General features: G+C 31.6%; 2 protein-coding genes across 3 annotated transcripts in view; one reads left to right on the forward strand and one right to left on the reverse strand.

The window, feature by feature from the left end:
* Nucleotides 1-12,403, reverse strand: part of LOC133654259 (helicase ARIP4-like) — a 244,424-nt gene that overhangs the window by 219,637 nt on the left and 12,384 nt on the right. The gene's annotated exons all lie outside the window — the stretch shown is intronic.
* bsna (bassoon presynaptic cytomatrix protein a) overlaps nt 1-12,403 on the forward strand; it is a 375,212-nt gene that overhangs the window by 1,208 nt on the left and 361,601 nt on the right. The window lies entirely within an intron of this gene.

Consider the following 12,403-nt stretch of genomic DNA (forward strand, 5'->3'; position numbering starts at 1 on the left):
CCTCTCGTCAACATATGAAATAACAAGTGTGTGTCAGAAATTGAAATGCGCCCCCTTTGTTCAAAATTAATAAATAAAAAGAAATGTATATAGAGACATAATGTAATAACTTGAAGTAAATAATAAAAGTTTAAAAACCAATTACAAACAAAATATAAATAAATAAATGAATAAATGAACTAAAAGCAGTCTTTTTCTCACAATGTGTCGACTTTTTTTCTTATAAAATTGGGAACAATTTCTCATATTCTTTCAGTTTCTGTAATATTGCAATATTTTCTCCTAAAATTATGACTTTTTCATGTAAAATGATTATTTTTTTAAGGCAAAATGGGGACATTTGTCATATAAAATTCAGACTTGTATGACAATATTGCCAATTTTTGGTAGGGAAACACGTGATGCTCGCGTGCGTGCGTGCGTGTACCCGCGTGCAGGGCTTGCCTTGAAAATGTGTGTGTGTGTGTGTGTGTGTGTGTGTGTGTGTGTGTGTGTGTGTGTGTGTGTTCTTGTATTTCTACCCTTCTTGAGACATCCACAAAGAAAAGTACCTTCCGTATGAACAAGTTAGGACATAAATCCTGGTTCCAATACGGAAAAAACCCATCCCATCCATCCGTTTTCTACCGCTTGTCCCTTTTTGGGTCGTTTGCATCTAATAGAGAATGTCTCATTTGCACCCCCTGGTGGGGAAATCTTCTCAGAATGAGGGTGGTCCCAAAAAAGGAGGGAGTTTTCAAAATTGACTGTGTGTGCCTTTTTTAAAAGTGCTCCCCCTCTGGTCAACGTATGAAATAACAAGTGTGTGTACAAAATTGAAGTGCGCCCCCTCTGGCCAACATATATAATAACAAGTGTGTGTAGACATTTTAAAGTGCTCCCCCTCTGGCCAACATAAGAAATAACAAGTGTGTGTACAAATTTGAAGTGCTCCCCCTTTGGTCAACATATGTAATAACAAGTGTGTGTAAAAATCTGAAGTGCTCCCCCTCTGGTCAACATATGAAATAACAAGTGCGTGTCAGAAATTGAAATGCGCCCCCTTTGTCCAAAATTAATAAATCAAAAGAAATGTACATAGAGACATAATGTAATAACTTGAAGTAAATAATAAAAGTTTAAAAACCAATTACAAACAAAATATAAATAAATAAATGAATAAATGAACTAAAAGCAGTCTTTTTCTCACAATGTGTCGACTTTTTTTCTTATAAAATTGGGAACAATTTCTCATATTCTTTCAGTTTCTGTAATATTGCAATATTTTCTCCTAAAATTATGACTTTTTCATGTAAAATGATTATTTTTTTTAATGCAAAATGGGGACATTTGTCATATAAAATTCAGACTTGTATGACAATATTGCCAATTTTTGGTAGGGAAACACGTGATGCTCGTGTGCGTGCGTGCGTGTACCCGCGTGCAGGGCTTGCCTTGAAAATGTGGGCGTGTGTGTGTGTGTGTGTGTGTGTGTGTTCTTGTATTTCTACCCTTCTTGAGACATCCACAAAGAAAAGTACCTTCCGTATGAACAAGTTAGGACATAAATCCTGGTTCCAATACGGAAAAAACCCATCCCATCCATCCGTTTTCTACCGCTTGTCCCTTTTTGGGTCGTTTGCATCTAATAGAGGATGTCTTATTTGCACCCCCTGGTGGGGAAATCTTCTCAGAATGAGGGTGGTCCCAAAAAAGGAGGGGAGTTTTCAAAATTGACTGTGTGTGCCTTTTTTAAAAGTGCTACCCCTCTGGTCAACGTATGAAATAACAAGTGTGTGTAAAAATTTGAAGTGCGCCCCCTCTGGCCAACATATATAATAACAAGTGTGTGTAGACATTTTAAAGTGCTCCCCCTCTGGCCAACATAAGAAATAACAAGTGTGTGTACAAATTTGAAGTGCTCCCCCTTTGGTCAACATATGTAATAACAAGTGTGTGTAAAAATCTGAAGTGCTCCCCCTCTCGGCAACATATGAAATAACAAGTGTGTGTCAGAAATTGAAATGCGCCCCCTTTGTCCAAAATTAATAAATAAGAAGAAATGTATATAGAGACATAATGTAATAACTTGAAGTAAATAATAAAAGTTTAAAAACCAATTACAAACAAAATATAAATAAATAAATGAATAAATGAACTAAAAGCAGTCTTTTTCTCACAATGTGTCGACTTTTTTTCTTATAAAATTGGGAACAATTTCTCATATTCTTTCAGTTTCTGTAATATTGCAATATTTTCTCCTAAAATCATGACTTTTTCATGTAAAATGATTATTTTTTTAATGCAAAATGGGGACATTTGTCATATAAAATTCAGACTTGTATGACAATATTGCCAATTTTTGGTAGGGAAACACGTGATGCTCGTGTGCGTGCGTGCGTGTACCCGCGTGCAGGGCTTGCCTTGAAAATGTGGGCGTGTGTGTGTGTGTGTGTGTGTGTGTTCTTGTATTTCTACCCTTCTTGAGACATCCACAAAGAAAAGTACCTTCCGTATGAACAAGTTAGGACATAAATCCTGGTTCCAATACGGAAAAAACCCATCCCATCCATCCGTTTTCTACCGCCTGTCCCTTTTTGGGTCGTTTGCATCTAATAGAGAATGTCTCATTTGCACCCCCTGGTGGGGAAATCTTCTCAGAATGAGGGTGGTCCCAAAAAAGGAGGGATTTTTCAAAATTGGCTGTGTGTCTTTTTAAAAAAATGCTCCCCCTCTGGTCAACGTATGAAATAGCAAGTGTGTGTACAAAATTGAAGTGCGCCCCCTCTGGCCAACATATATAATAACAAGTGTGTGTAGACATTTTAAAGTGCTCCCACTCTGGCCAACATATGAAATAACAAGTGTGTGTACAAATTTGAAGTGCTCCCCCTTTGGTCAACATATGTAATAACAAGTGTGTGTAAAAATCTGAAGTGCTCCCCCTCTCGTCAACATATGAAATAACAAGTGTGTGTCAGAAATTGAAATGCGCTCCCTTTGTCCAAAATTAATAAATCAAAAGAAATATACATAGAGACATAATGTAATAACTTGAAGTAAATAATAAAAGTTTAAAAACCAATTACAAACAAAATATAAATAAATAAATGAATAAATGAACTAAAAGCAGTCTTTTTCTCACAATGTGTCGACTTTTTTTCTTATAAAATTGGGAACAATTTCTCATATTCTTTCAGTTTCTGTAATATTGCAATATTTTCTCCTAAAATTATGACTTTTTCATGTAAAATGATTATTTTTTTAATGCAAAATGGGGACATTTGTCATATAAAATTCAGACTTGTATGACAATATTGCCAATTTTTGGTAGGGAAACACGTGATGCTCGTGTGCGTGCGTGCGTGTGTGTACCCGCGTGCAGGGCTTGCCTTGAAAATGTGGGCGTGTGTGTGTGTGTGTGTGAGTGTGTTCTTGTATTTCTACCCTTCTTGAGACATCAACAAAGAAAAGTACCTTCCGTATGAACAAGTTAGGACATAAATCCTGGTTCCAATACGGAAAAAACCCATCCCATCCATCCGTTTTCTACCGCTTGCCCCTTTTTGGGTCGTTTGCATCTAATAGAGAATGTCTCATTTGCACCCCCTGGTGGGGAAATCTTCTCAGAATGAGGGTGGTCCCAAAAAAGGAGGGATTTTTCAAAATTGACAGGGTGTCTGTTTTTTTTTTAAAGTACTCCCCCTCTGGTCAACGTATGAAATAACAAGTGTGTGTACAAAATTGAAGTGCGCCCCCTCTGGCCAACATATATAATAACAAGTGTGTGTAGACATTTTAAAGTGCTCCCCCTCTGGCCAACATAAGAAATAACAAGTGTGTGTACAAATTTGAAGTGCTCCCCCTTTGGTCAACATACATAATAACAAGTGTGTGTAAACATTTTAAAGTGCTCCCCCTCTGGTCAACATATGAAAAGGGGGACGGCGTGGCGAAGTTGGTAGAGTGGCTGTGCCAGTAATCGGAGGGTTGCTGGTTACTGGGGTTCAATCCCCACCTTCTACCATCCTAGTCACATCCGTTGTGTCCTTGGGCAAGACACTTCAACCTTGCTCCTGATGGGTGCTGGTTAGCGCCTTGCATGGCAGCTCCCTCCATCAGTGTGTGTGAATGGGTAAATGTGGAAATAGTGTCAAAGCGCTTTGAGTACCTTGAAGGTAGAAAAGCGCTATACAAGTATAACCCATTTATCATTATTTAAATAACAAGTCTGTGCAAAAATTTGAAGTGCTCCCTCTTTGGTCAACGTATGTAATAGCAAGTGTGTGTAAAAGTTTGAAGTGCTCCCCCTCTGGTCAACATATGAAATAACAAGTGTGTGTAAAAATTGGAAGTGCGACCCCTCTGGCCAACATATATAATAACATGTGTGGGTAAACATTTTAAAGTGCTCCCCCTCTGGTCAACGTATGTAATAACAAGTCTGTGTAAACATTTTAAAGTGCTCCCCCTCTGGTCAACATATGAAATAACAAGTGTGTGTAAAAAAAATTGAAGTGCTTCCCCTTTGGTCAATATATGTAATAACAAGTGTGTGTAAAAATCTGAAGTGCTCCCCCTCTCGTCAACATATGAAATAACAAGTGTGTGTAAGAAATTGAAATGCGCCCCCTTTGGCCAAAATATATTAACAAAAGAAAAATAAATACGTATATAGAGACATACTGTAATAACTTGAAGTAAATAATGACAGTGTTTCCCACACATTCATTTATTTGTGGCGGCCCGCCACGAAAGAATTACGTCCGCCACAAATAAAAAATATTTATTTATTTATTTATTTATTTTTTAATTTTTTTTGTCCTGTCCAGCTTCTCAGGCAAATCATATAGTTGATGTAGATGCCCATATAGGCTGTTCAGATTTACTTTACAAAAGAGAAGTGTAGGATACTTCTCTTGTTGCCTTATTTGTATTTGACCACTACTGTTTTCTGTTTATTTGTTACTGACTGTGGCAGGACACCTCTGCCTCTGTTTCACTTTATGTTGCTGGTAAATAATATGGTTGTAGTAGTAGGCTAAAGTTAAATTATTTAGTATGCACTAATTATAGGGCAGAGCTTTAAGAGACATTTTAGCTTTTATATTTTATAAGATATATTTTTTGTAAGAACCACAATTAATAAATACATTTCAGTGAATAACTTATTGTTCAAATCTGTATATAAATATGCACATAAAGTGTTGTAATTATATTGTAAAATGGATGGATGGATGGATGGACGTTTAAAACAAAACTGTTATCATTAATTAGTAAGTATACATTTTTTGAGCCTTTTTAGAGAAAATCATATCATTGTAGTAAATTATGCAAATTACTCGATGATGTCATGGTGACCACGCCCATATCCACGCCCCCACCGCCACAGGTATCTTGGCAGTTTATGGGAAACACTGAATGAAGATTAAAAACTAATTACAAACAAAACAATAAATAAAAATGAACTAAAAGCAGTCTTTTTCTCCCAATGTGTCGACTTTTTTCTTATAAAATTGGGAAACAATTTCTCATATTTTTTCTGTTTCTGTAATATTGCAATATTTTCTCCTAAAATTATGACTTTTTAATGTAAAATATGCAAAATGGGGACATTTGTCATATAAAATTCTGACTTGTATGACAATATTGCCAATTTGTTTGTTGTTCTTGCAGAATAGTGACATTTTTCGAGTAAAATGATGACTTTTGTCATAATTTTGCCAAGTAAAATTCCAATTGTTAATATAACATTGCCAACATTTTAAAGTTTTCTTATAAAATTGGGACTTTTGTCTAGTAAAATTACGACTCTTTTCATAAAATTGTCAAAATGTTAAGCTTTTCCTGTAAAATTGCGACTGTTATTGAGTAAAATTCCAACTTTTATCATAACATTGCACAAATGTTCAGTTTTTCTTGTAAAATTTCGACCTGCGTTGAGTAAAATTATGACTTTTATTTTAATACTGCAAAATTTGAAGTTTTTCTTGTGAAATTGTGACCTTTTTGTTGTGAAATTCCAACTCATTTTTCACAACAAGCGTTTTTTTTATATTTACATTATATGTATATATTATTAATGTTGTAAATACAAATCTTTATATATCTAGAAAGGGTGGTCCTAAAAAGGTAAGCATTTTTCGGAGGTCTCAAGAAGGTAACAAATACAATAATGTGTGTGCCCATATGTGTGTGTGTGCGTGTGTGTTCTTGTATTTTGTAATTTTGTGTCGACTTTTTTCTTATAAAATTGGGGAAAATTTCTCATATTCTTTCTGTTTCTGTAATATTGCAATATTTTCTCCTAAAATTATGACTTTTTTATGTAAAATTATTATTTTTTAATGCAAAATGGGGACATTTGTCATATAAAATTCTGACTTGTATGACAATATTGCCAATTTTTTTTTTGTTCTTGCAGAATAGTGACATTTTCCGAGTAAAATGATGACTTTTGTCATAATTTTGCCGAGTAAAATTCCAAATGTCAATATAATATTGACAACATTTTAAAATGTTCTTATAAAATTGTGACTTTTGTCGAGTAAAATTGCGACTCTTTTCATAAAATTGTCAAAATGTTAAGCTTTTCCTGTAAAATTGCGACTGTTATTGAGTAAAATTCCAACTTTTATCATAACATTGCACAAATGTTCAGTTTTTCTTGTAAAATTTCGACCTGCGTTGAGTAAAATTACGACTTTTATTTTAATACTGCCAAAATTCGAAGTTTTTCTTGTGAAATTGTGACCGTTTTCTTGTGAAATTCCAATTCATTTTTCACAACAAGCTTTTTTTAAAACATTTACATTATATGTATATATTATTAATGTTGAAAATACAAATCTTTATATATCTAGAAAGGGTGGTCCTAAAAAGGTAGGCATTTTTCGGAGGTCTCAAGAAGGTAACAAATACAATAATGTGTGTGCCCATGTGTGTGTGTGTGTGTGTGTGTGTGTGTGTGTGTGTGTTCTTGTATTTTGTAATTTTGTGTCGACTTTTTTCTTATAAAATTGGGAAACATTTCTCATATTCTTTCTGTTTCTGTAATATTGCAATATTTTCTCCTAAAATTATGACTTTTTTATGTAAAATTATTATTTTTTAATGCAAAATGGGGACATTTGTCATATAAAATTCTGACTTGTATGACGATATTGCCAATTTTTTTTTTGTTCTTGTAGAATAGTGACATTTTCCGAGTAAAATGATGACTTTTGTCATAATTTTGCCGAGTAAAATTCCAATTGTCAATATAACATTGCCAACATTTTAAAGTTTTCTTATAAAATTGTGACTTTTGTCTAGTAAAATTACGACTCTTTTCATAAAATTGTCAAAATGTTAAGCTTTTCCTGTAAAATTGCGACTGTTATTGAGTAAAATTCCAACTTTTATCATAACATTGCACAAATGTTCCGTTTTTCTTGTAAAATTTCGACCTGCGTTGAGTAAAATTACGACTTTTATTTTAATACTGCAAAATTCGAAGTTTTTCTTGTGAAATTGTGACCTTTTTCTTGTGAAATTCCAACTCATTTTTCACAACAAGCGTTTTTTTCATATTTGCATTATATGTATATATTATTAATGTTGTAAATACAAATCTTTATATATCTAGAAAGGGTGGTCCTAAAGAGGTAGGCATTTTTCGGAGGTCTCAAGAAGGTAACAAATACAATAATGTGTGTGCCCATGTGTGTGTGTGTGTGTGTGTTCTTGTATTTTGTAATTTTGTGTCGACTTTTTTCTTATAAAATTGGGAAAAATGTCTCATATTCTTTCTGTTTCTGTAATATTGCAATATTTTCTCCTAAAATTATGACTTTTTTATTTAAAATTATTATTTTTTAATGCAAAATGGGGACATTTGTCATACAAAATTCAGACTTGTATGACAATATTGCCAATTTGTTTGTTGTTCTTGCAGAATAGTGACATTTTTCGAGTAAAATGATGACTTTTGTCATAATTTTTCCAAGTAAAATTCCAATTGTCAATATAATATTGACAACATTTTAAAATGTTCTTATAAAATTGTGACTTTTGTCGAGTAAAATTACGACTCTTTTCATAAAATTGTCAAAATGTTAAGCTTTTCCTGTAAAATTGCGACTGTTATTGAGTAAAATTCCAACTTTTATCATAACATTGCACAAATGTTCAGTTTTTCTTGTAAAATTTCGACCTGCGTTGAGTAAAATTATGACTTTTATTTTAATACTGCAAAATTTGAAGTTTTTCTTGTGAAATTGTGACCGTTTTCTTGTGAAATTCCAATTCATTTTTCACAACAAGCTTTTTTTTTAATATTTACATTATATGTATATATTATTAATGTTGAAAATACAAATCTTTATATATCTAGAAAGGGTGGTCCTAAAAAGGTAGGCATTTTTCGGAGGTCTCAAGAAGGTAACAAATACAATAATGTGTGTGCCCATGTGTGTGTGTGTGTGTGTGTGTGTGTGTGTGTGTTCTTGTATTTTGTAATTTTGTGTCGACTTTTTTCTTATAAAATTGGGAAACATTTCTCATATTCTTTCTGTTTCTGTAATATTGCAACATTTTCTCCTAAAATTATGACTTTTTTATGTAAAATTATTATTTTTTAATGCAAAATGGGGACATATGTCGTATAAAATTCTGACTTGTATGACAATATTGCCAATTTTTTTTTTGTTCTTGCAGAATAGTGACATTTTCCGAGTAAAATGATGACTTTTGTCATAATTTTGCCGAGTAAAATTCCAAATGTCAATATAATATTGACAACATTTTAAAATGTTCTTATAAAATTGTGACTTTTGTCGAGTAAAATTGCGACTCTTTTCATAAAATTGTCAAAATGTTAAGCTTTTCCTGTAAAATTGCGACTGTTATTGAGTAAAATTCCAACTTTTATCATAACATTGCACAAATGTTCCGTTTTTCTTGTAAAATTTCGACCTGCGTTGAGTAAAATTACGACTTTTATTTTAATACTGCCAAAATTCGAAGTTTTTCCTGTGAAATTGTGACCTTTTTCTTGTGAAATTCCAACTCATTTTTCACAAGCTTTTTTTAATATTTACATTATATGTATATATTATTAATGTTGTAAATACAAATCTTTATATATCTAGAAAGAGTGGTCCTAAAAAGGTAGGCATTTTTCAGAGGTCTCAAGAAGGTAACAAATACAATAATGTGTGTGCCCATATGTGTGTGTGTGTGTGTGTTCTTGTATTTTGTAATTTTGTGTCGACTTTTTTCTTATAAAATTGGGAAACATTTCTCATATTCTTTCTGTTTCTGTAATATTGCAATATTTTCTCCTAAAATTATAACTTTTTTATGTAAAATTATTATTTTTTAATGCAAAATGAGGACATTTGTCATATAAAATTCAGACTTGTATGACAATATTGCCAATTTTTTTGTTTTTCTTGTAGAATAGTGACATTTTTCGAGTAAAATGATGACTTTTGTCATAATTTTGCCGAGTAAAATTCCAATTGTCAATATAATATTGACAACATTTTAAAATGTTCTTATAAAATTGTGACTTTTGTCGAGTAAAATTGCGACTCTTTTCATAAAATTGTCAAAATGTTAAGGTTTTCCTGTAAAATTGCGACTGTTATTGAGTAAAATTCCAACTTTTATTATAACATTGCACATTGCAAATGTTCAGTTTTCCTTGTGAAATTGTGACCTTTTTCTTGTGAAAGTCCAACTCATTTTTCACAACAAGCGTTTTTTTTATATTTACATTATATGTATATATTATTAATGTTGTAAATACAAATCTTTATATATCTAGAAAGGGTGGTCCTAAAAAGGTAGGCATTTTTCGGAGGTCTCAAGAAGGTAACAAATACAAGAATGTGTGTGTGTGTATGTGTGTGTGTGTGTGTGTGTGTGTGTGTGTGCGCGTGTTCTTGTATTTTGTAATTTTGTGTCGACTTTTTTCTTATAAAATTGGGAAACATTTCTCATATTCTTTCTGTTTCTGTAATATTGCAATATTTTCTCCTAAAATTATGACTTTTTAATGTAAAATTATTATTTTTTAATGCAAAATGGGGACATTTGTCATATAAAATTCTGACTTGTATCACAATATTGCCAATTTGTTTGTTGTTCTTGCAGAATAGTGACATTTTCCGAGTAAAATGATGACTTTTGTCATAATCTTGCCGAGTAAAATTCCAATTGTCAATATAATATTGACAACATTTTAAAATGTTCTTATAAAATTGTGACTTTTGTCGAGTAAAATTGCGACTCTTTTCATAAAATTGTCAAAATGTTAAGCTTTTCCTGTAAAATTGCGACTGTTATTGAGTAAAATTCCAACTTTTATCATAACATTGCACAAATGTTCAGTTTTTCTTGTAAAATTTCGACCTGCGTTGAGTAAAATTACGACTTTTATTTTAATACTGCCAAAATTCGAAGTTTTTCTTGTGAAATTGTGACCTTTTTCTTGTGAAATTCCAATTCATTTTTCACAACAAGCTTTTTTTTAAACATTTACATTATATGTATATATTATTAATGTTGTAAATACAAATCTTTATATATCTAGAAAGGGTGGTCCTAAAAAGGTAGGCATTTTTCGGAGGTCTCAAGAAGGTAACAAATACAATAATGTGTGTGCCCATGTGTGTGTGTGTGTGTGTGTTCTTGTATTTTGTAATTTTGTGTCGACTTTTTTCTTATAAAATTGGGAAACATTTCTCATATTCTTTCTGTTTCTGTAATATTGCAATATTTTCTCCTAAAATTATGACTTTTTTATGTAAAATTATTATTTTTTAATGCAAAATGGGGACATTTGTCATATAAAATTCTGACTTGTATGACGATATTGCCAATTTTTTTGTTGTTCTTGCAGAATAGTGACACTTTCCGAGTAAAATGATGACTTTTGTCATAATTTTGCCGAGTAAAATTCCAATTGTCAATATAACATTGCCAACATTTTAAAGTTTTCTTATAAAATTGTGACTTTTGTCTAGTAAAATTACGACTCTTTTCATAAAATTGTCAAAATGTTAAGCTTTTCCTGTAAAATTGCGACTGTTATTGAGTAAAATTCCAACTTTTATCATAACATTGCACAAATGTTCCGTTTTTCTTGTAAAATTTCGACCTGCGTTGAGTAAAATTACGACTTTTATTTTAATACTGCCAAAATTCGAAGTTTTTCTTGTGAAATTGTGACCTTTTTCTTGTGAAATTCCAACTCATTTTTCACAAGCTTTTTTTAATATTTACATTATATGTATATATTATTAATGTTGTAAATACAAATCTTTATATATCTAGAAAGAGTGGTCCTAAAAAGGTAGGCATTTTTCGGAGGTCTCAAGAAGGTAACAAATACAATAATGTGTGTGCCCATATGTGTGTGTGTGTGTGTTCTTGTATTTTGTAATTTTGTGTCGACTTTTTTCTTATAAAATTGGGAAACATTTCTCATATTCTTTCTGTTTCTGTAATATTGCAATATTTTCTCCTAAAATTATGACTTTTTTATGTAAAATTATTATTTTTTAATGCAAAATGAGGACATTTGTCATATAAAATTCAGACTTGTATGACAATATTGCCAATTTTTTTGTTTTTCTTGTAGAATAGTGACATTTTTCGAGTAAAATGATGACTTTTGTCATAATTTTGCCGAGTAAAATTCCAATTGTCAATATAATATTGACAACATTTTAAAATGTTCTTATAAAATTGTGACTTTTGTCGAGTAAAATTGCGACTCTTTTCATAAAATTGTCAAAATGTTAAGCTTTTCCCGTAAAATTGCGACTGTTATTGAGTAAAATTCCAACTTTTATTATAACATTGCACATTGCAAATGTTCAGTTTTCCTTGTGAAATTGTGACCTTTTTCTTGTGAAATTCCAACTCATTTTTCACAACAAGCGTTTTTTTTATATTTACATTATATGTATATATTATTAATGTTGTAAATACAAATCTTTATATATCTAGAAAGGGTGGTCCTAAAAAGGTAGGCATTTTTCGGAGGTCTCAAGAAGGTAACAAATACAAGAATGTGTGTGTGTGTGTATGTGTGTGTGTGTGTGTGTGTGAGTGGGTGTGTTCTTGTATTTTGTAATTTTGTGTCGACTTTTTTCTTATAAAATTGGGAAACATTTCTCATATTCTTTCTGTTTCTGTAATATTGCAATATTTTCTCCTAAAATTATGACTTTTTTATGTAAAATTATTATTTTTTAATGCAAAATGGGGACATTTGTCATATAAAATTCTGACTTGTATCACAATATTGCCAATTTGTTTGTTGTTCTTGCAGAATAGTGACATTTTCCGAGTAAAATGATGACTTTTGTCATCATTTTGCAGAGTAAAATTCCAATTGTTAATATAATATTGCCAACATTCTAACGTGTTC

This window comes from Entelurus aequoreus, linkage group LG07 (genome assembly GCF_033978785.1).
Source record: "Entelurus aequoreus isolate RoL-2023_Sb linkage group LG07, RoL_Eaeq_v1.1, whole genome shotgun sequence".
In the NCBI taxonomy this organism is placed as follows: Eukaryota; Metazoa; Chordata; class Actinopteri; order Syngnathiformes; family Syngnathidae; genus Entelurus; species Entelurus aequoreus.